At 48.2% G+C, this 21969-nt stretch overlaps 1 protein-coding gene across 12 annotated transcripts in view; it reads right to left on the bottom strand.

The window, feature by feature from the left end:
* ANKRD11 (ankyrin repeat domain containing 11) overlaps positions 1-21969 on the bottom strand; it is a 182502-nt gene that overhangs the window by 69869 nt on the left and 90664 nt on the right. The window contains exon 1 of one of the 12 annotated variants that reach the window (XM_063108907.1): positions 11445-11466. The exons of 10 other annotated variants lie outside the window; for them this stretch is intronic. The gene's annotated coding sequence lies outside the window, so the exon portion shown is untranslated. Of the gene's footprint in view, positions 1-1242; positions 1265-11444; positions 11467-21969 lie in introns of those variants that run through there. One more of the 12 variants, XM_063108908.1, reaches the window with a different exon arrangement.

Raw genomic sequence — 21969 nt, 5'->3', positions numbered from 1 at the left:
CAAGGTCCAGAGGAAGCTTCGCACACTGTGTGGCCCAGGGCAGATGTCTCACACTAACAAATCATCACAAGATCTTGGCTGGACAAGGGGAAAGAGCATTTCACACATAACATGCTCTTTTGTGAAACAAGATTAGATTCTGCAAAGAAACAGTAATCAACAACTTTTAAGTAAAAATTGTAAGCTCAAGTGATCGCAGGCGGCTCTTCATGGCAACACAACTGTTGAGTTGGGGGCCTGGGTCCAGGGAGTTCTGAAACCCCAGGAATCCTGTGAGCAAGTATCAGATGACATCCAAACAAAGCCCTTGAAGAACACTTCACTTTCCAAATCCAACTTCCAGATAGGTTAAACATTTACCAATAGGCTAAAAATTTACCAACACACCCAGAGGAACATATTTTTAATATAAATGACTTAAGACTTCTTTAACATATGCCCAGGGAAAAAAATCATAAATCATAATTGAAGCTATTTGACTAAACTGTTGCTTAAAGGCAATATTATATAAGAAAACAAAATTGAGATTCCCACTGGGAAAAGCCCGAAGTCCACAGCTCTGTTTCTAAGGAGAGTAAGACAGGTTAGGGCCCCGTGGACACATCACAGGAAGAGGCAGCACTGGAGACAGCACCACACTTCCAGTTCTGAGTAAACGCATCATGAGACTTTTTTCCCTCTATTATTAGGTAATCAGACAATTGAACCAAATGGGAGCAGACATTTAAGCTGTAACAGGGCACTCTGCGACCCCACGAGCTGCAGGGACGATGCCCTGGTGTGCACAGATGCCACCACGCAGCTCCCTGGCCTTCCAGAAGGACTGTGTGGGCCGCAGGCTTGTCGCCTTAGCAACAGCTATAAACATACGTGCAGTGACACCAGCTGATTTCTGAAAGCTGTAAATAGAGGACAATGACATAAAAAAAATTCCAGATTAAAGTAAGGGCCACCCACTCCCTCCCCTCTCTACTCTGCTCCATCCCTTAATCCTACGGCTAACACTGAGAGCAATACCATGTAGGAAGTGTGGTTTTAATCCCCTCATATAACAAACATAATCATACACCTATAAAAAGCAAAATAAAGTGCTTGGATTAACAGTCTTTTTGCAAACTTGCGTATGGGCAAGAAACAGCCAAGAGATGGCAGAGTCTGGCAGGGACAGAAAGGCAGATGGGCTTGCGGCAGCCATGACCCACCCGTGTGGATTGCCTTCACCAACCAAGGTCTGCCCCATACCTCCTTCCCCACACCACCTTGGGCACTCAGTCCTTTCAGGGCCCTTCAAGCTCTCAGCACTGGGCCTCAAAGCCCAGCACAGGTACTGACAGGTAGGTCTCCACAAACCAGGAAGTCACAACCTGGAAAGAGAAAAGGGTGTGGCAGTTAGCCACTAGCAAAGGTTCCAGGCTGAAAACCACAGGTTTCTGGTAGAGCAGAGCAACAGTCCAGGGTTCAGAGCTCTGAACCTATTTCTATCTTTGAAGAACACAGTCCATTTTATCTGGGGGATCGGAAAACACAAAATTCTCTGGAGCTTATGATTATGAGACCCTGGGAAGAAAAGCATTCGGTCTAGGATAAACCCGCAGTGTGAATGTCTGTCTATACAACCTGGTCTGCAAAGCGATGGCCCAACATGGACAGAGGGGTGGGAGACAGAGGGCGTGACTGAATACAAGGACTCCTCAAGTGTGTCATGTGTGGTGTTACAATTCTGAACTTAAGACACACAACCAATAGGAATCATGCACTCGTGTCTGTTCCCAAAGCTAAGCGCATTTTGTTTAAGCACTATCTATGTTCCCAAAAAGATGCAAAATCAACATTTAATTATAAGCTCCAACATCTGCACTGTTTTCAAGATTCAGCTCTTTAAATTGCATTTGTGGCAAATTCTTTCAAAGTAAAAATCAGATCAGATTTATGTTTTTACGTGTAATTTCTTAAAATCAGGGTACAGAGGCATTCCTAAAACACAAGATGCGTGTCCGCACGTGAGCACAAGCATGTGACAGTGAAATGCAGAGCAAGACCAGCACTGGCTGGAAGGAGAGAAGGAGGCTGCACAGAACCCAGTGCTGCCCCGTCCCACAGCTCAGCGTCTCACTCACATTGGAACGCACAGAGCAGCAACGTGTCTGAACTCCCTGGTCAGTCTTTGGAACGCACAGAGCAGCAACGTGTCTGAACTCCCTGGTCAGTCTTTGCCTGAGGAAAGGTGTGGGAAAACAGCCAAAGTGATTCATTTTCAAGAATAGCTTAACAAGGGTTGCTTGACTAACTTGTGGTATGATAATCCCTGAAAGTACACATTCCCGAGGGTGACTTCTCAAGATGGTGGCAGGTCACCATGTTCTTTTTACTTCCTGGTTCTGGTGTGCCTTTTTCAAGGGCTTATCCTGAGCCCACCCCTTTCCACCAGAGAGGAGGGGACAATACATGCCTTATAAGGAAGTAATACAACTTAGGCGATGTCTGGGAAGATTGTGCATCCCACAGTACTCTGCCAATGAGGAACTGGGGGAGGGACTTGAGCACTAGGGAATAAATTGCTTGATGTAATCGTTTCCCATGTGCCTGGTTCATCAGACACCTGATCTTACAAGACCACCATTAAAGTGTCGCTTTGCCATACCTTATGTCTCCATGTCCATCCTTTGGCATTAGACAGGTTAGGGCATTTCTCACAAAAAGCACTTATACACCACAAGTCGCCTTCAGAAACACAGGTCGACAGGCTTGTTCCCAAAGGTTCAGAACTCATGTTTTTCAAGGAAGCACCTCAAACTCATTCAGGGAGATGTCCAGCCAGGCTTCCCTCTGTGCAAACGCCCTGCCCGATGCAACCTGTGCTCCCCTGGCCATGGAAGACAACACTCCTTGCTCCAGGCGACCGAAGTGAGCAAATGGGAGTGGAGGCACCTGCAGGCCACCACACAGGCCGGCGGAGACCATGGATCTGCAGCTCATCCCTGGGTGTGAGCATCACGTGCATGAACACCACAGATCCTCTGAACCAGCGCAAACACTCCAGTGCTCGCTAGCAGGGATCATGAGTGATGGACTTAATCCATGTCTCAGTCTCCTCTGCAGATGGAGGAGAATTACCTTACCCCAGGCCACTTGGAGGATTCTGTGGTTCCTGCTCTATGGAAAGTAGGCACATGGGCAACTATAGTCAGTGACAGTTTCCCAGCCCCAAGGGCAGTGACTGGGGCTCAGCCATCCACTGGCATTAAGTCTGCAACGATCTCACACGTTATTCTATTTAGACCTCTAACTAGCCTCCACTGAACAGATGCATTGTTCCCACCCTACCAACAAAGAGACTGTAGCTGAGATGATGCAGTGACACCCCCTTGCTGGGAACGCCTGGCCTAGCCTCATGCAGGACCACTAACCCAAAACCCTGTGTCTGTAGGGCCACCAGGGAGCTGCTGATGCTTGTGCCCTGTAAATCCTGTCTGTCTGGACTGACCACGGATCTTATTCTCTTTAGGATAAGATAATTCCACATGACAAAAGGACCCACAAATAAAGGAGTCTTGCTCTTTCCTTGTCTAACAGCTGGCTCCACGTCTTGAGGATATGCCCTGAGGGAAGCACTCAAGGGGATCTAAGAGTCCAGAGGACCAGGAGCTGTCAGGTCTCCAGACCTTACAGAGGGCTGCCTGAGGTGGCAGGATATGCACTGGGGCATGCCATCACTGACACATGAGAGGAACAGATACAGAGGTGGGAAACTCTGACCAATAGTGAAAGGTTTTACCTTTATTTTCAAGAGAACCAAACTACATTTTCTTTGGTTTCATTATGAGGTTTATGTGAAAAATGCCAGTGAAAAAGAACACTTGGCGAACTGAAAACCACAGAAAAAAGCAAGCACACAACACCCTGGAAACAAGAGTGGACGGGGCCTGCGGCAAAGGCAGGGCTGACAGGGGCTTGCAGTCTGAGGCGCTGCTGAGATCTTCTCCCTGCAACTCCATGGTAAATCTGCTTTAAGGCCTAAACAGGTCTTAAAATCCAGGAGCACCCACCAAGGAACACGAAAGGCTAACTCCCAAGGTAACCACAAAAAGAAAGTGTACGATTTCCAAATTTGTGGAGAAAAAAAATGAAGCAGAAAAAATAAACTAAAAAGGCAAAAAAGAAGAGAGAAAAGATTAGAAAGCAAAATATAGTACAACAGAACCAAATAAAAATGCTTACAAAGTGTTGGGAGGTGTTAGGTCATGAGCAGATGAACGAGGTTATGAGAGCGCTTGATGGTCCGGTCTGTTCAGACCCTCCACACTGCGGTGACCATCTGCAAGGAAAGCTCTGGCCACGCCATTCTTCAGCATGGGAGTTTCCCGTGCCAGGCCCTTGTCCACTGAGTTATAACTGGTCCAGCATTAAAGACCCCGACGTGGGGGTCCCACCTGCCCTTGAGGGCATCCTCAGCTCAGCCATGCAGGCCTCTGGCACATATCCTCCAACCGCGAGCTGGGGACATGTACCATGCACACCAGCACCACCGGCAGCTGTTCCTTAATGACCTGCTCTTTCCCTCCTCTTTTCTCGCCATTTTTCCTACTCGGTGACAAGTTTAAGCAAAGGGGACCATTATAACAAAAGTATTCTAGAACAAACACGTATTTGAGGAAAATGGAAGAAAACATTAAACTTCACACGGTCCACTGACTTCACCCCAACGCTGATGTGAAACTAGAAGGCAGGAGAAAGTGAACAGGAAGTCCCTCTCCATCTCTACAGAGAAGCTCAACGGAAGGGACAGAAACACTGGCAATAAGACCCACCACGAGCAAATGCCAACCCAGGGTGCCTGGAGGGCCTGTCACACACTTTACATAGTGCAACATTTTTCATCCTCAGGAACCCCGACGGGAACATACACACAGCACCGAGACACCCAGAAAGAGACATCCTGCTCAGCCTCTGATGTGGATGACAGAGCAGTGGAGCACGCAGGCCAGGATCCGTCCACAGCGAGGCCAGGCCGCTGCTTCCGAACCCTGCACGGCAGGGGAAGCTGAAAACTCAGCCTTTACACATTCAAATCCTCCAAGGCATGCGTCTTCATAAATTAATTTTACATAAAGTAAACAAAAACCAAAACCTGTTCTTGTTGAAGCACAGTAGTCACCCTAGAATTTGAAAAACGTCCTTCTTCTCCTCACTCTAAATTGTAAAAGAGGAAAGTCTAAAAATGATTTTATGAATATTAGACAGGCATCTCCCAGTCCACATTCCAGCAGCTGAGTCTCTCAGCGCTGGCCCAGCCACTGGCCACCCTGAGTCGGGGAGCAGGCGATCAACACCTCGCCAGTCCAGGAGGGCACCTCCAGGCTGGGGACCCTGAAGAGTCCACAGTCTGCCCTTAAAGTATGCTTTAAATGAAAAGGCTGTTTCTAGTTCCCTTAGGAAAGAAAATCTTTAAAGGGGGTAGGGGTAACAGACCCTCAAAGTCCCAGGGTATTCATAGAACAGAGAGCTGAAGACCCACTAGATGCAAGAAGGAAGTACTGGACAGACACATTTGTTTTTGAATAAACATCAGAAAAAATCTGAATGCTGCCAGCTCTTTCCAGAGAGGTGGACAATGGCTGTGTGTGCCCAGCAGAGATGTGGAGGAAGAGCCCTGCATAACCCAGCCTAGGCTGACCTGCGCTGGTGACTCTCAGGAAAGGGCAGGTGGCTGGCAACAGACTCTGCGAGGACCAAAGGGGATGCGCGAGACACGCATTTCCTCTTCTAGCATGAACTTCTCATGAGACACATTGTTTCTGCCTGAAAGACCTAATCAAAGTTAATGAGAACTCTGTAGGAAACCTCAAAATTATCCCGCGGTGAACTCTGTCTCAATATAAAGTGTGTGCCCTGCTTCTGAGGGGCCTCTTCCAGCTCCGACTGCCGCTGACATCAAGGATCAAGATCAACTCAGAACCAGACCTGCAAAAATCACAGCTTCACCAGTGTCAAGCATGGTATTTTAAAAATTAAGATTTTGTTACATTAATAAAACCAAAAAGGGCAAAGATGCTCATATTAACTTCATCTTCTCACAGCACACACACATTGAGGGTGGTCTCCGCTTCAGTGAGTGGGACCGGGACCGGGACCATGGCCACGGCTGTGTGGAGGTCCTGCCAGTGGCACAGGGAAAGCTAGTGCTCCACTTGCACAAAGCGCTCTCACCCGCGCTGCCCAGCGGAGCCGTTCCATAATCCATGCAATAAGCAGAATGGAAACATACTTCCTCCTTCCACACCTAGGGGTCCGGGGCTCAGAAATATTAAGTGACTGGCCCAAGATCACAAGTAGTGAACCTACAGACAAAACGAAGGCCCTCTACCTTTAATTCCAACTAATCCTCCAAGCCCAAGAGTTAGCACTGCTGGTGAGGCTGGCCTGGAGCAGAGAAGGGCAGGTGCGCAGAGGGACAGACACAGAGAAAAGACACACCAGCTGGCTGAGGCCTCCACGTCAGACCAATTCTCACCCTCTGAAGGGGCCATCTTAAAGATAAGCCCATGTGATGAGCCTTTAATAATGCAGGCCTGGCCACGTTGCTACTGATGGCAGTGAGTACCTGGGAAAGAATGTAGAAACCTCACCATGAGCTGGCACTTTTCACTAAGAAAGCACAAGTGTTTTGTTTATTCTCAAATTTCTGATCCTTTTATTTAAATATAACATTTTAGATTGCAAACAATGAACAATCTGTTGTAGGTTTTTAAATAATTTATTATTGATTTTCAACGAGTCCAAGGAGACATATTCTGTCGAAGGAGGAAGGTGAAAGGTTCCAAAGACGTTTTCTCTGACAGGCTTCTCCAGCCCATCATGCCCCACATCGCTTAGAGGAGGCGGGAGCCGCAGGATGTACTTAGAGTGTCTCCACCCTGACCCTGCTGGCTCACATGCCTGCTCCACAGGATGGCAGTGATGTAAGTTGGGGGACACCCCCCAACCCCAAGAACAGCGCACATAATGAACAAAACCCAGTGCACCTCCTCCCAAGGATTCTCCCAGACCCAACAGCCATCACCTCTCTGGGCCCAGGAGTTCTGCTGCTGGTGAGTGTCGTCCTGAGGTGTTGCAGGACACACCCCACTGCTAACAGTTCAAAGATTCTAAAAATTTACCACAAACCAACCAAAGGGCAGGGGTGGGGATGAGGACAATTCTGCAGAAGGATCCATGAGGACAGGCAGCCAGAGGGAAGGCAGGGCCACCTGGGGCTGCAGAGGTGGGTTCCACCAGACCCACGGTGCACCTCCAAAGGACAAGGGGGTAGGAGCAAATAAACCTGCTCTCAGTATACCCAGAATTCACCTTAGATGAATCAGAAAGACTAGGCAGGGACCACGCTGACCCAGCGTCCATGCACAAGGAACTGAGGAGCAGGTGCAGACATGGATAAACTAGAGTCCCATGCACTACGCTGGGAAAGTAAGACAAGGCAGCTGCTGTGGACAACAGCACGGATGTTCCTCAAAACATTAAAAACATACAAAACTATGCTATCTACCCTAAGTGAATCATTGCACAGCACATGTATGTATTGAAAACATCACACTATACCCCACAAATATGTACAAGTAAATGTTAAAATTAAAAATTAAATTTTAAAAAGTTATAAAAATAAATTAAAAATAGAATTACCATATGATCCATCAGTTCTACTTCTGGGTATATACCCAAAAGAACCAAAAGCAGGGTCTTATAGAGGAGTCTGTACTCCCGTGCTCACTGCTCGCATGGCATGACTTTCAACAGCTGACCCAGGTGTCCATGACAGACAGACGGACAAGCAAAACATGGTCCACCCACACAGTGGAATGCTGTTCAGCCCTAAAATGCAAGGAAATCCTGACACCTGCCTCACCTGGGTGAACCCTGAGGACATGATGCTAAATGAGGTATGCCAGGCATAGAAAGACAAATGCCGGGTGTTTCCACTGACAGGAGGGACCTGGAGTCATCAAAGTCACAGAGACCACAACACAGGCTAGAGGGGAAGGGGCCCTAAAGGCAGGAGCCCGAGGGAGGGGCTGCCCAATAGTTGCTGCCCTTTTCTGGGCAGGCCCAACACCTGACAGCAGGACACTACCCCCAAATGTGCCAGAGGCCTACAGGAGGGCCCCGAGCGCCAGCCCGTCTCCAGGGGCACCTTCCCTTTCTTTTTATAGAACACTGGGGTGGAAGTAAGGAAAAGTAGTAAGTTGTTCTAAACACAAGCCAGACACAATTCGTACACTCTACTTCTGAAATCTACCTTTAAAAATGGTCCTGTAGACGTTTTCTCTTCCTGTTGATCTCAGGGTGACTGATGCCCTTGCTGCTCTTAACGGAGAAACTGAAGCACCAGATACAACTTTTAACTCAAGGCCACAGGTCAAAGGTGTTGATCATCATCAGCAACCAGGGCTGCTGAAGATGCTAGCCTCCCGCATGCAGAGCAGACCAAGGGGCAGCCTTGACATCACAAGACACAGAGCGGGGGTGGGTTCCTTCTCTACTGGGAGCTACCACATCTGTAAGTGTGTGCAGCTCAGCAACAATGCAACAAGCAGTGTAAACAAGTGCTTTGTTATTGGCTCCTGATTTACGGGTGGGGTTAGTTCTCACTCACCTGGGAACCATCCACACAAGACCTCTCCTTTTATAACCCTATGGGCCTCACTCAAGAGGTTCTGCTAAAACCAAAACGGGTATTCGGAAAAAAGAAACACACACACACACATACAACCCAACCACTTGAACATTTGTACATTTCGCTATCTGACCACCATAAAATCCATACATATATTCTTTAAACATCATTCTCTTAAAGAAAGAGCCAGCAGATTCCAAATTTCCTTGTTGGTAGGCTGTGGCTGGGAGCCCGAGGACTGACTCAGATAGTGACCTCGTGCTCCCCCACACCGACAGCCTTGTAAAAACAACACCGCATCTCAGAAAGTGAAAAAGAAAGGAAGGCCTTAGACAACGGGGAAACACACAGCCTGACATGAAATGCCTTCCTTTTAAAATCACTGAGATTTCAACTATGCTGACCCAGGGTGCTGCCTGAAGCTAACTTTGGTGCTGGCTTGCGGGCTCTGACTGCGGCAGGGCATTTGCGTCAAGCACTAGAAGACCACCAGAGGGTCCTTGGGCAGCACTTCCCTTAGCCACTAAACTCCACATGCCTCACTTGAAGTTTCAGGTAAGCTCACTTTTGTTTTCTGCCTAAGATTCTGGAAACACTACTCACAGCCATTTTAACTTCTGCTACGTAAAAGAGGATGCCTAGTTCAATAAAAATACAGACGTCATTAACTACGTTTTGTTGTATCTTACAAACTGCCTCCACAAAATACAGCAGAGAATTAAATACAACATACAAGGAAGTAATGTTTACTGCAGCAAGTCTCAGACACAGCAAAAAAGACACCTCTCTGGTACTAAGGAGTTACCGCCCAAGCATGACACACCTAATTTCACAGGCAAAAACAATGCTCACTCCTTCCGTTTTGTAAATCAACACGCACCTATCAATCAGCTCACAGTGGAGAAAGAACTGGTCAACAACAATCCAGTCCTCCATTCAGAGCAAACTTCTTATATAAGTCTAAATCTTCAGTTCTAGCACACACACTGAGCAGAACTTTTCTCTGCTTCAAATCTTAAAATTCCAAAGTATTTAAAACATCACTGCCAATGTCCTCATCTAAAAGACTGCTTCTGAAAAGATAATCTCTGAAGCCTTCCACATGCCACCTTTAATAGGAACAGTGCACACAGAACAAACACGAGGTGCAGATCACTCAAGCACTTTTCCTGCTGTCAGTGAAGGCTAAGTCAGAGCCCCCACAGCCACATCCCACACAAGTCGCCACACACACAGCTGCGTGGCGTGCAGAGGGCAGCACTGCCCCTGCCTCCCTGTCTTGGTCCTGCAGTCTCTGAGCCTCACCTTCCAGCCATGAAGGCTGCCATGCACCTCTGCCCCATCCACACTGCACCTGCAGCTGGACTCCTTCAATCCTCTTGTCTGAGCCTCAAATGCAGCAGTGTGAGATGATTGAGTTCCAGTCTATACTGCACTCTACGTGATGCAGAAAGATAAAATAGCATTTACCTCGTGTTAAAAGCCACAAAACCCCAAAAACAAAAAGTGCCACAGATACCAAAACAAGTATCACATATCTAATCAGTTAATAAACATATCCATAACAAATGACATTTAAGTTACACATGACAGCATTCTGAAGAATTATATACCATAAATTTTAAAATATTTGAAAAACGAAAGGACCGCACATCCATTTTTATTATCTGCCTTAGCCAATGCTGGTGCTTTCAGAGAATTTATTTTCCCCACTGATGTCACCAGGACAACAGCACTGAGGTCAGGGATGATGGCACTCTAGGAACAGTTACACTGGGATAAGATTAATGGTGCAGAGCCTACAATAACTTTATCAACATTAAGGACTCCCTTTTCATGACCCTGTGGATGTGTGAATCCCTTTTGATCCACTGCACAGTGGGTATTCCAAGCCTGGACAGCCCTGGCCTCCAGTCTCTCAACAGGTGCTACTGCAGGCCGCTCTTCCCGACCTAAGTACAGGGCTGGGCTCTGACACTCCCCCCCCCACCCCACTAGGCACCCACTTTTTCTTGTTAAGTCTCAAACCCTGCTCTGGAAGTGTGGAGGAGCTCTCAATTATCCTAAATCACCCCCCCTCTGTACTCTTTTTAAGAAACCCCACTGAATCGCCCTTCTTCCTCCTCCTCCTATCCTTCTCTGAAGCATTAAGTGGTCACAATTCAACCTTGAGACTGAGGGTCAGTGTCAATCCATTTCATGTTCTACAGTTACACTTCACAACATTAACAAGTGCGATCTTTGGTTACAATAAAACCTCAAACAGTCACAGGGAGAAGGCTGCTCTGAGGGCAGCCAGGGACCATCAGCAAAGGACATGTGCTCGGGCAGATCTCCTATTTCCAGTGAAGCACCTACCAACAGGAGACCACCACCCAGAAACACCACCTCCAAACTCAGGGATGACAAGTTAGAAAGACAAGCATCTCTAAGGATTCAAGGAGAAGTAGAAAGTAAAAAGACTTATGTTTGGGAAATTAACCCTACACAGAAGAAAAAAATCTCACTCTAGATAAGATTTTCAAAACCACATGCCTCTGCAGTTGGAGAAAAAAGCTTGGACCTGCCAGGAAAAAAAACAGGACTTTGCAGACCCTGTGGGTGGGTTACTAGGGGCCTGGGAGAGTGAGCCACAGGCAGGGGGACTCTGCATCTACAGGAAGGTATGATTAGATAAATTGTCAGGGGCCTGCAAATTTGCTCTATTAAGTACACCAAAAGTTTAGTTTAAAGACGCAAGTTTCGACATGAGATCCAATTCTGTGCCCAATCCAACCTGTGGGCTATCAAAGGTGAGTTGATCACGATTTGTGTCTAGTCTCCTGGAATGTCAAATACTCCTCTCCTTCCCCACTGGAGCCACCACGGAGGGAGCGGCTGAGATGCACATTCGTGTCTGGGACCCAGGCCACGGCCACGGCTCAGCTGCCTGGCCTGGCTACCTGGAAGCAAAACCAAAAACCGAGTTGAGGAAAATGCAGAAGTTCCATATGGAATTGACCCTAAAATGTGCAGTTGTAGAATGAGGAAGCACAGCACACACTAAGGTGATCCCAGTGCAGTGCTATTTACGGCTGATCAGTCACAGCCCCTGGGGATGTCCCTGCTCCTTCTCCACGCCCGCTGCTTCACTTGGCCTGCCTGAAAATCATTAATTAATTAATTTAAATAAATACTCGATAAATGTAACCCAAATCCAAGTCGGTAAAACACAACTATCATCACGATATTTACACATGAAAAAATTTTGACCAGAGATGTGTAGATTTTCATTCCAATTTTTTTCTTTCACTCCAATCTGATGCACTTTCTAAATTCACCCTGTAATTTGACAATGCATACAAATTTGCTATCTACACTTAAATGCCAAGGATTAAGATTTAGTCTTGCAAACTTTTGAAACCTGTAAAGGAAAAAAATCTCAGGTGACTGGAAAATGGGGCCACAGGTTCCTCAGCTCCTCTTTCCCCTGCCCAGAGCCTGGGCAGGCCCCACCTCCTACAGGGAAGCCTCGGCTACACCACAAAATGAGAAGCCTGACTGATCGCCCAGCCTATTGTAGCCTCATGAGTGACTGCCAAGAATGACCAGCAGAAACACCACCCACACAACATGAGAACTATGAGAAGCAATAAGTCATTGTTCTCTTAAGGCACTAAGTGTGGGGTGCTACGTTACGTGGCAATAGACAACTGATACACAACCCCACGCAGGATAAGAATGCACCAAATACTGTGTATGAGATGCTACTTAAACACGTATTTAACTCTGAGCATAGCGTAGCCTGTAAGCATACTTTTCTTCCCAGCTCACCCCTACAATGGCCCTGAGAGCAGCAGGTGGACAGGTCCTGAAGCATGCTGCTGCTCCCTGAGGACCGCAAACGCTGCTCAGCATCACACAAACCTATCCCGGCTCCAAGAAGTAAAAGGCTCTATTAGAACCGCCCACCACCCTTTATCACGATACTTTCCTGTTACACTAAAAATGCTTGGCAAGGAGATGGCCCAGAGAAGTGTCACCACATTAAATACTTCTGAAATCCTTTACTACGAATCAAAGGGAACACTACATTACCTCTCAAATTTTAGCATGGAAATCATATTACAAGATGTTTCCCAAACTTTTTGGAGGATACCATGAAATGTTTTATAGGCAACAAGTCTGGAAGCCACAATAATCAGGATTTAATAAAATGGCCTCAAAGGCGACAAGAGGCACTTTACATATTTTTTATTGCTTGCTTAATATTTCCATCATAACTCAGACCTATAAAAGGCCTGTGCAGAGTTCCAATGCTAGAGAGCACAAAGTGAGATCATCTATGGGGGAAAATGGAAAACACAAGATACACAGCCTCCTTGGGCACAGGAGAGTGAGAGAGAGCATCAGAGAGCCCACCTGGGTGTGTGCCACAGAGCCCTGGGTGGGGCAGCCCCTCACAGCCTGGCCCGACAGTGCTACAGAGGCACTCTGCAAGAGAGAGACGGCCCCACGACTTTCTGAAACATGCTTTCAACATACTGCCAAGCTTTTACACCTCACACACGCCCAAATGATTGAGAAGCAAGTGCACTGGAGAGGGGAAAGCGACAGCCCATCACAAATGCCATGCACCAGGACATGGCACCAGGCCAGACAGCTTCTCAACAGAAACGTACCTTTCATGACAAATAGGTTCCGCCTCTCCTGCAACTAGCAGATGCTTACTAAAGCAGTCTCCTCTCCTTTAACTTAACTGTACCTGCCAGGTGGGTGCTGAAATGCAGTCTACTCAGAGACATGCAGTTAACAAGACATAACCCATGACAGTCATTAAGTCCAGCTTCCAGAGTGCCCAGGGCAGGGGTCAGCAAACGTTTTCTGGAAAGGGACAGACGACACACTTTGGGCTCTGCAAGCCACCTAGGGACGCTGTCACACTGTGCTGGTTGTAGACCATCCTTTTAAGAATATGGAGCCATCCTTAGCAATCCGGTTGTACAAATGCAGACCGTGGCTGGATTTGGTCCACAGGTGGTGGCTTGCTGACTCTAGCCTGTAGCTAAGTGAGTGCACAGGTTGAATTCCTTGCTGTGGCCCTCCTCTGCTATGGCGCCTCTCTCTTTCCTGACACGCCAAGATGCCACCCAGAGACACATCGGACACCCACTGCCTCAACTCCCCACCTCCCTGGCCACCCTTCGATGAGAAGGAGCAAGCGCTTCAGTGCTAAGGGCTGACATCACATGCCCCATGTGTCTGTGATTCCCTGGTGTCTCACGCCGACACGTCGTGCAAGGCATGTGTGAGCTCGACATTCCTGAAGAGGTGGAGTGGTGCTCCTGGGTAACAGCTCCAGCTTCCTGCTAAGGCTGGGCCAGCACCAGCCAGGCAGTGCCTGGAGCCCCTCTCGGTGCAGCAAGGTGGCCATGCCTAGAACAAGCCAACCTAGTGTTGCTCTTCCACAGGGGAAAGCCAGACACCACTCCATGTGACATATCAGACCTTCCCTGTGAAGGCACAGCTGCCACAGAGACCGCAGGCCTCGCCAGGCAGGTCCTGACCCTGCTCCTGCCTCAGCCCCTCCTCGCCAGCACCTGCTCAGCTGACAAGCCCACCGTGCCTGGAGGCCTCCAGAAATCCTCCACAGCACAAAACCCCATCCATCAAGAAGCCTCCCAAAGATGACTCCACCTAGCACTTACTGTGGCCTCTTCCTCAGGTGTCACAATCACATACACAGTCACTGCAGCCAGCGACCACATGCACACAAGCTGCTACCCCTCTTTATGAGTCCGTTTCTGTTGCTTATAACACAAATACTTGAAACTGGGTGATTTATAAAGAAAATGAAATTTATGGCTTACAGTTGTGGAGGCTGGGAAGTCCATAGTCCAGGGATCACATCTGGTGAGTGTCTTGGTGGTGGCAAAAGTGACCCAGGAGTCTCACATGGCAAGTTGGTAGAAACAGAGAGAGTAACCTCATTCACTCTCCTTTTAAAGCCCTCAAAACCACGCCTCTGACCACCATTATAATCCATTCACTATGGCATGGTCCTACAATCTAACCACCTCTTCAAGGTCCCAACTTTCAATTAACATAATAGGATTTCCCACCCTCAATGGTTACAGTGGGGATAAAGCCTCAGTGAGGTTGGGGGGTGTCTGCAGCACCCTTCCCAGCACAGGACACACCACAGCTGAGCTTAACATGCACCAAAACAAGTACTTGGGAAAGGGGTTAACTCCTAGAAATGAGTCCCACGCACATCACGCACTACTTCTCATAACATGTTTTGAATTAAAACCAGTTATATTTGGGGGGAATTACATTAGAACAGTAATTCAAAGCAAGACACCCCTTTTTAATTCCCTTTTTGGTTCATGAAATACAAAAGGAGTCGGACGACTGCATCCGGGGTGGTCTTCATGTCACTTACTTGCTGCTGCTATACCTCTTCAGGATCCAACAGTAAGCTCCAAATTTAAGTGTTTGCTCTCTAAGAAATCGTACTCATAGTAAACCTCTCCATTCATCTGAAGAAGCTGCATCTGTCTGGTGTCCACATTTGCTCACTGCTCAAAGGTGGAAGGACAGTGGCAAAAGGTCCTCCTGCTTGCCTGGGTCAAGCAGATTCAGTCAAGATATAAGAATCAGATGGGGAGCAATGCTCCACCAGCACCTGGCTCCTCCTCCAGCCCAGAGCCTCCCAGAATGGACTGTCCAGCCCCAGCCTGACAACTACTCAGAAGAGATGCACCACACCAGATCAACACAACAAGCACCCCAACCACAAGAGGTTTTCCCAAAGGAGAACATGAAATTCTCTCATGTCTGAGAGGCTCAAATCAAAACAGAAGGCAGTGGCAGCAATCCACTCCTAGGTAGGTGCCCGAGAGCAGAGGAGACACGCGTTCACACAAGGCCTTGTGCATACATGTCCACAGCAGCACCACTCCTAACAGCCAATGAGAGGACACAAGCCAGACGTCCTCCACTGATGAATGGATAAGCAAAATGGGGTTTATCCAGACAATGGTGTACTGCTCAGTCATAAAAAGGAATGACGTTCTGACATGTGCTACAACTCGGATGGACCTTAAAAACATCATGCTCAGCAAAAGATGCCAGACACAGAAGACCACGAACTGTTTCAAGTACAACACATCCAGAATAGGCAAATAAACCCACAAAGACAGAGAGAGCAGATGATCAGAGCCTGAGCCTGGGAGGAGGGGCCAGAGGGGAGGGGATGTGGCCATAGAAGAGCAGCGGCAGGGACCCTTATGGTGACAGAAGTGTTTCAGTATCTTGCCTGTGGTGCTGGACACAGACAAAACTGCACAGAACTAAATCTATTTTTTCTTACATCTGTATGTAATCTACGATTATCTCAAGAAAAAGAGAAAAGAATGGGGGTGGGGCCACTCTAGACTCAGAGCCACCCACTGAGGGGATGCCAAGAGAAGGAGAGGAGCGATTTCAGTCAGGTGTGGTGGAAATGCTTGCTGGAGAAAGTACTGGAATCAGTAAAGCTAGCTTTTCTCCCTTCCCAGAAATTCCAACAGAAAGTCCCACTATCCCGGGCACGGCACTTTCCTCTCAGGATGCAGGCTGAGAGGGTCCTGCAGTGGGGGGCAGCCAGCATCCAGCCTAGAGTGGGTGTGTGCAGTCTCCACAGCAGTTCTGAGCAAGCGGAGAAGGTTCTGGAAGGTTCTCAGTCACAGTCCAGCCCAGAAAATGACGTTGGGAGTCCCCACACGGCCCACCGCCCCACACCTCCTCCCTCCCATGCAGCCATCCAGGCCAGCATGGTGAGAGGTTCCTGCACCATGGCACCCTGGAACCTGGAAGAATATTCCTCCAATGGAGCCCAGAGAAGACCGGGGCTTCTTCTAGCACTACTACTAATGAAGATGGGGACAGCAGTGGCCTCGGCACCTTGCACTTCTGACACCTGAACCCCCTGAAGCCCAGGCCACCTGGCCAAGTCGGCAGACCCCCGGACCTGCACCCACGGACCTCACTCCCTCCCACTGCAGGACCCGAACATAGAGTGAGATTTAACCAAGGACACTATCACGTTGAGAAAGGTTTCCACAATGTTGGTCAGAGACCACCAAAATGGCAGCAGCCCCTCTCTACTGCATCCCAGAGGCCGCTGCTGGGCCATGCAGCAGAGAAAGCCTTACAAAGGGCCAAACGTGCCTTCTGCCCACCCCACAGCGCGCAACACAGAGAGAGGGACCTGCAGAGGTCATGTGACAGCAGCACAGCTCAGTTCCATGCTTCGGTTTCCAATTAGAGAAAAATATATCTGGAACTGAGGTTATCTATCAGCTGTCCTATGTCACGACAGATGAGAATTATTGAGGTGAGAATCCTAAACCTGCACTTTTGCTTATTAAAAACCCCCAAGAAAGAACACAGGACCCATGTCCTGACTCTTCTGAAGCACACGTTAAGGGCTGGTCTGTACAAGGACAGAGTGACTTTCATCATCACCCAGAACTCCTTCACCAACACTCACTCAAGGAAGGCAAAACAGGACCTAGAGTGGCGTGTCCACAGGACACCAAACCACACCACTCCCAAGAGACAGCAGAATATATAGTAAAATGTGAAAAGAAATAACTAACGCGGCAGTGTCCACTACATCATTTGCTGTGGTTTTACTAGTTTTACCCAAGCCCTTACCCTGCATAGACACGTGGCGTGGACAGGGCCGTGCGTACAGCACGTGACACACAGAAGGCACCACGGACACCAGCACAGGCCCAGTGCAGGAGACTGACATGCGAAATCTGTGTACCAACCCCAAGAACAGGTTCTCCAAACAAACGAGCCAACTCAGATCCCACCAGACACTGCAGTCAGGACTGAATAGGTGACACAACAGCCCCTGAAGACAAGGAACAGTCAAGCTCACAGCACAACACATGAGGAGGAGACAGGAAGGTACATGTGCATGCTGAAAACTGCACAGGTGCAGTGAGACCAGGCAGAGATGGGGTCTGGGCTGGGGCCGCACCCACCGCCAGGTCAGCAGCGTCCATGGCGCTCCCACGCAAACAGGGCTCTCCCACAGGGATGAGGGCGCCAGGCCACCTGCAGGCATGCTGAGAGCAGAAGAAAAGCCTGTCTGACGCTCTTGGCCATTTGACAGAAACGCCTACAAATCAGTATCCTACAGAACACCAAATACTGTTCACAGAAAGCACAGAAGCTCTAAAGACAAAACCGGATCAGCAACAGGTCGAGAACGTGAAGGCAGGAGTGAAGCCCCGCATTGAAACCAGGGCCCCTCCCACATAAACTGAGGAGCCACACCCACCACCAATGACAGCGCCGTCCCTCATGCTCACTAGCAAAACAGCCAAAAATGTGGTTCTGCGAAAAAGTGCCCCCAAAGTCTGCACCCTCAGCCAGAAAAGAGCAAGAAGCATACCTTCAACACTCAAAGCTCTGAGAAAAAGACACAGCATCCTGCATAGTCCTGGTACTCAATCGCTAAGACTAAGAGCCCTGACGTGAGGAGAAAGTCCAGCTGCAGAAGCCCCGGGCAGCAGGGAGCCCTCGCTCTGGGGTTCCTCTGTATCTACCACAGCAGGGACGGGCAGTCAGCAGGTCTGTGGGGGACAGAGCCAGAGACCAGACACAGAAGTGCCAGCTGCTTAAACAAGCAATCATGAAGAAAAACAACAGCAACAGCTTTCAAAAGTCTTTAACTGCTAGAGATACGACTGAGATATCTGCTGGCAATATCAAGGTAGTATGATGTCTGAGATTTACTTTAAAATGCTAACATTTCAAAAGAAAATATAAGAAAACAGAACTTTAAAAACACAAACAAGCAAGAAGTTTTTTAAAAAACCAGGCTGGAGAGAGGCTGCTGATTGTTGAGACTGGGTACGCAGGGCACTGTATTCACCCAGACTCTGTTAATGTTTGAAAGTATTCCCAATTGAAGGCTAAACAAATTTTTTAACTTTGTATGTTAAGTCACAATGTCGCCCTATCTCAGGGGCTCATCCTCTCTATCAGACGTGACTTTTCATGGATCTCAAGAGGTTTTCCTGAATGACCTGTGCACTTCAGAGAGAGTCACTCACAGAATGCACACACATATCCCCCTGCTCCAACGTATGAAGGCCAGAGAAACTACAGGAGACACTTCTATTACAAGGAAAGACTTTCCAAGTCCTCGCTCCTATCTTCCCCCATCACTACTACAGTGAAGAACTCTTCCGCAGTCTCCAATCACTGGACATGAGTAAAATAAAGACCCTCTAGAGAGGGCTCCTGTGAGAGTGACAGACGTAATAAAGCCTTCAAAGGCCCTCCAGTCCAACTGAAAAGTGACGTTCCCAGGATCACAAAGCAAATTAATGGTTGAACTTTAACAACAACAAGAAAACATATTTCCAAAATCATAACCAAACAAATGGAATGGCTGTGGGTAAAGGGCAGGCCCTCCACATCAACACAGGACCCTGGGCTGGTATAACCTTGCAGGTGTGTGCTGCTGGCTGTACAGAGATATCACCTCCAAATATGTTTTTAATGTGGAAGAAACTACAGAGGAAGCTGCGTGCACTCCGGCCGTGCTGTCCAGACCAGAGCAGCAGCACAGCGCACAGCTGCCTGGGCCGCAGGGGAAGTGACGTCCTGCAGAGTGGACAGCTGAGACACAGCGGCGCTGGACACAGCCAGGGCCCCCAGAAACCAACTGTGTGAGAGAGAAAACACTGAAAGTTCACGTTCCCACGAGGTGCTTCACCTCACTAAATCAGAACCTAGTGTAACTTTCATCAATACATACCGAGCCCACTGGATGCTCCAAGAACACAGCCCTCATCGGGAGCACACACACTACATACCCCTCTCGTATCTACCTGGGACCAACCTGGTAACTAGTACCCAGGAGCCCCCAACCCAGGAGTAACTAGTGCTGTGTCTGTGGTCACAAAACTGGTATAACCAATATAACTGCTTATGATTAGAGTGGCTGTTAATTACATTTGTTTCAGAAAACTAACCCCTGAGACACAGAAGTGGGGCCTAAATCTGAGCAGGTGGACAGGGTCGGGGGTGATGCTCAAGTGGGCTTCACCCTGGACCAGTGGGCTTCTGCGGGAGTGCCTCCTGACAGGATGCCCACCAGGGCAGGAGCGTCTCCCCACCCCCTACAGAAGGATCAGGGATCATCCTTCCCTCACTGTCCTGGGGCTTCAGGGGAGCACGTGTCTCTACAGCAAGTCCTGGAGGAGACTCCTCCCTCATGCTAGGGCAGAATGGGAGGTACCTGGGAAAGGCAATGTGATGCCTGCCCATCACCATTCAGACCCAAGACCACCACCAGCCTTGCTTCCTCACAGTCCCCCCCAAAACCCCACCTGCTTCCTGCCTCGCCTTCCCCACCCCACCTAACCAGGAGCCTGGTGTATGCGTTGCCCCTCTGAGCATACCCACCCAGCTCTCCTCTACCCACACTTCAGATCCCACTGTGTTCAGGTCTTGCTTGAAGCATGGAAAAGTCCCTCCGCAGAGCCTCAACTCCTTTCTTTCTTTTTTTTTTTTTTTTTTTTGTCTTTTTGTCTTTTTTTGTGACCGGTACTCAGCCAGTGAGTGCACCGGCCATTCCTATACAGGATCCGAACCCACGGCGGGAGCGTTGCTGTGCTCCCAGCACCGCACTCTTCCAAGTGCGCCATGGGCTCGGCCCTCAACTCCTTTCTTAACACCTTTCCTCCAAACTTCTGTTAACTGTGTGCAACACCAGACTACTTACATCTCATTTCATGAACGAATCTTTGAACCTGAGGCCTTCAAAAAATACTTAACACAGCACTTAATACCTAGACAGTACCCAAAGAAAGAACACCAGGTGCCTGCTAGCCAAGTAAGGGACATCCTGAGAGCCATTCAAAACCCGCAAGACCACCACGTCCCTGCTGCACTGCCCCCACCTCGCCGGCACCGCCCTCTGGCTTTGGCTTCTCCATGCCTCCTGCACAAGCTCAGCTGGCACAGGAGGGCTTTCCACCCACACTTCTGAAAAGCTGGAGCGGGGAACTCACCATCAGTGTGAGTGATGGCAGGGGGAAGGGGTGATGCAAAAGAGAAATTCCAAATAATTATTTTACTGCAGTTTTCTTCACCTTCTCCTCTCCCCATGATATCCTTTAAAGAGATGCTTTATGCATGACAATTCTTCATAAAACACTGATAAGACTTTTAAAACCTACAGTATTTTAAAAGAAGCCAACTAGAATTTCTGCTCACTGATCCTAGTAATACTCTTCTCCTAAAAAGTATTCCTAGAGAGCAGGGTCAGCAAGCTCCAGCCCACTGTTTTTGCATAAGTAAAGTTTTACTGGAACACAATCACTCATCTGTTTACACATCATCTATGACTACTTTTGTTCTACAATGACAGAGTTGAGTGATTGCAGCAGACACTGTACATCCAGCAAAGCCCAAAATATTTGTTTATTGGACTGGTGCAGAAAGAGTTCTACAGCAGCATTTCTGAACAAGGTTCTGTGAGAGTATAAGACCTGATGGCCTAAGACGGGATGTCTCTCCACACTCTTAGTTTGCACCATCTTTGTGGCGTCCTTAGGAGAACTGAGAAAATAACCATTCAGATCATTTCCTGTGTCCTATGAATGAGACGGGAAGCGCTCCTCTAAAGAGCACTAACAGAAGCACTATAACATCTTTGTTCAGGCAAGGAATGGAAAAAGACAAGAATTCAACACGCTAGTTCAGTAACTACGTGATGAACATGCACATGCGTATGTACACAGATGATTTTATCAACATGCTCATCTAACATATTGACGAGATAGATGTTTATTCCCAATGCTTGATGCTAATTGCAATCATGACATTGAAGCCTGAACACTGTAACAACCTCCACGGAAAGTAGCGAAAATACAGAGCTTAAAAGACATTAAGTTAAATGTATGTGTTTATGAGGCTACAGAAAAAGGAGATTTAAAATAACAGTAATGGGTCATGGGCATGGTGACTAGTATTTGCTTAGGCTTTTCTTTTTCTAAGACACTGGTATGCACAAGGATTTTGAATATTAGCAGGCCAAGAAAATACACCTAAATGCAACCATAAGCCTCAGCTATAAACCAAATAATATGCAGAAACAGTCTGAGTTTAGAAGTGGCTGGAGTAGAAAGGGCCATGGACACTGGCCAACCAGCTATTCTACACCCTCTGCAAATCAGCAAGCACGGACTCGCGCCCACACGCACAGCAGAGGCCCACCCAGTGCACACCATTCTGGGCTCCACACA

Source organism: Cynocephalus volans, chromosome 10 (genome assembly GCF_027409185.1).
Source record: "Cynocephalus volans isolate mCynVol1 chromosome 10, mCynVol1.pri, whole genome shotgun sequence".
NCBI lineage: Eukaryota > Metazoa > Chordata > Mammalia > Dermoptera > Cynocephalidae > Cynocephalus > Cynocephalus volans.
The sequence above is the reverse complement of the archived record's forward strand: the minus strand, read 5'-3'. Positions and strand labels throughout refer to the sequence as shown.